Source organism: Engraulis encrasicolus, chromosome 17 (genome assembly GCF_034702125.1).
Source record: "Engraulis encrasicolus isolate BLACKSEA-1 chromosome 17, IST_EnEncr_1.0, whole genome shotgun sequence".
Taxonomy (NCBI): domain Eukaryota; kingdom Metazoa; phylum Chordata; class Actinopteri; order Clupeiformes; family Engraulidae; genus Engraulis; species Engraulis encrasicolus.
Window position 1 is genome coordinate 7,254,577 of NC_085873.1, and position 2,500 is coordinate 7,257,076.

Genomic DNA, 2,500 nt, shown 5'->3' on the forward strand with positions numbered 1-2,500 from the left:
GTGGGGTTGCTCAAGGGAATTTCAGCCATGGATGGAGGTGGAGTGAGAGGTAAGGGTTGGATTTGAACCTGCAGCCCTCTGATCTTAAGACTACCTCCCTAACCATTACACCACGTCCCGTGCCAGCTAGTTCACTTGGCAGGTTTCATGTAGTTCACTGGGACAGGTCTTACTGGGCTCAGCACAAAAGAACACCTGCAAGCGCTTGTAGCACAGTGTAGCGCAGTGGGAATACAGACATTAGTTCAAGCAGATGATTTCGATAAACAAGTGCAGGCAGTGGTTTAGACAGACTAATTGACAGTGCTAGGGAGACAGACTGACTAGCAGACTGACAGATGTTTAAGGGTTAGAGAGGCTGCTGGGTTGTGACCGCTTCTGGATGCTCTGCGGTCTTCGCAGCAGTGGGAAGGAAGGATTTCGGTAGGTGGGCTTGCGGTGTGTGTGTGCGCGCGTGCGTGTGTGTGTGTGTGTGTTTCTGTGTGTGTGTGTGTGTGTGTGTGTGTGTGTGTGTGTGTGTTTCTGTGTGTGTGTGTGTGTTTGTGTTTGTGTGTGTCAGTGAGCAAGCGAGCAGGGATGGGTCTGTTTTCCATCAGCAACATTGTTGTCTCGCAGAGCCTCACTCGCACACACACATTTAGTTGCGAATGTGCCGAGATCAGCGGGTTCCATGAGACCTCTGCGAATTCTTGCGGAGTGACAGATTGCGACGATACACGCCAAGGGTGATTGTACTACTGCAGGGGGTGGGGTGCAGGGCCAGATTAGCACACATGCTAGATATGGTTGCAGCCTTGGGGCCCCCACCTGCCAGGGGGGACCCCTGATTGACCAAAACTGAAAAATTGCAGAATTGTGACGCAATATTGAAAACTGATTCTCTTGTGTCGCGTACAGTTGGTTAACATGTTATCCTTCATTCCTAGCTCGTAAGTATGACACTGTCTGTCTATGTAAATGTGTTGCTAACTTTTCCTTCCTGGTGGGCCCCACAGCAACCTGTAGCCTAGGGGCCCCAGGCCATCTTAAACCGGCCCTGGTGGAGTGGATAGTGCCAGTGGGAGATTGGGGGTCAGTAGGGGAATGATGGAAGAAGTTGTTGATGGGATGGGTGAGTGTGTGGGTGTTGTGGGCTTTGACCGAGACTGTGTGGGTGTTGTGGCCTTTGACGACAACAGTTGTGTGGGGCGTGTGGCAGAGGACGCTGGGAGATTGAGGAGGTGTGGTGGTGGTGGTGGAAGAAGGAGATTGAGTTAGTTATGTCGGTGGGGGCGTGTTGTGGGTTTTCAATGAGGTTCGGACAAGAGCAGAGGATGGTGGTGGAAGATTGGGGCGGGGGGGGGCAGCAATGAGGATGTTGTGCCGGTGGTTTGGTTGGGGTGTGTTGGTGTGGGCTTTGACTGGGGGCTGGGATGATAGCCCATTTCATTTACAAGAAACAGATCCAGGGCTCGTCTGCGGTCGGATCACCACCTCCACTGTATGACAACTCCTTACGCCCGCCGTCAGCGTATCTGCCCTTACAGGGCAGAAAATCCCAAACACAAAAAAACAAACAAACAAACAAACACACAAACAAACAAACAATAAACTAAACAAGCCAAAAATGAACAACAAAACAGCGTGGGGAAAAAAAAACACCCAAGCACCAAACAAAACGCAATTCGCAAACAACAGAACATCTGCAACCCGGTGTCCTTTGGCAGCCAGTGAGTTCCAAACAAAATTTGTTGCTCTGTTGCTGCACATTGCACAGTTGTCGTCGCAACCAGGGAAGCAACAGGGGGCAACGGGGCCAGTTGTCCTAGGCCCAGATAAATGGGGGCCCAGAATTCCAGAATTGGGTCCTCATTACACTGTATATATGGGGGGGGTTTCTCATAGACTTTGTCTCGGGCCCTGTCAAAGCTATCAACGGCCCTGGCTGCATCGCAAGGACGCTGATTTATTGTTTTAGCAGGGCTCAATTGACTGCCCCATGGATGACTTAGCAGAGCACTAAATTAACCAGCAGTAGTGTTTTGGATGAGCGCCTGCCTGCCTGCCTGCCTGCCTGCCTGCCTGCCTGCCTGCCTGCCTGCCTGCCTGCCTGCCTGCCTCCCTGCTTGCCAGCCTGCGTAGAAGCCTACCCTGCCTGCCTGTCTGCTTGCCTGCCTGCCTGCCTTTCTGCCTGCCTGCCTCCCTGCTTGCCTGCCTGCCAGCCTGCCTTTCTGCCTGCTTCTCTGCCTGCCTGCCTGTCTGCCTGCTTCCCTGCCTGCCTGCCTGCCTGCCTGCCTGCCTGCCTGCCTGCCTGCCTGCCTGCCTGCCTGCCTGCCTGCCTGCCTGCCTGCGTGCCAGTGGGGAGAAAAGGGGGCGGTGCCGGGTCTCAAGGAGTTTGACCCTGGGGTCACGAGAGTCACATCCCACCTCATTAAGCCCCCTTGTGTGTGTGTGTGTGTGTGTGTGTGTGTGTGTGTGTGCGTGTGTGTGTGTGTGTGTGGGTGTGTGTGTGTGTGTGTGT